This window comes from Psammomys obesus, unplaced genomic scaffold, assembly GCF_907164565.1.
Source record: "Psammomys obesus unplaced genomic scaffold, mPsaObe1.curated_primary_1811, whole genome shotgun sequence".
NCBI classification, from domain to species: domain Eukaryota; kingdom Metazoa; phylum Chordata; class Mammalia; order Rodentia; family Muridae; genus Psammomys; species Psammomys obesus.
The window spans coordinates 4,470,158-4,470,386 of NW_026593947.1; positions in this window are offsets into that span (position 1 = coordinate 4,470,158).

Sequence of the window (229 nt, forward strand, 5' to 3'; positions counted from 1 at the left end):
TCCTTCCTTCCTTCCTTCCTTCCTTCCTTCCTTCCTTCCTTCCTTCCCTCCCTCTTCTTCTCATATGACAGGGTCTCATGTAGCCCAGACTGGCTTTGGAACTAAGTAGCTATGCTCGAGCCTCCTGCTCTTCCTGTCTCTGCTTCTGAACTGCTGGGATTATCCGTGTATGCCACGCCTAGTTAAAGGGGCTCTGAGGATGTAAGAACCCAAGGCTTCATGCATGTTA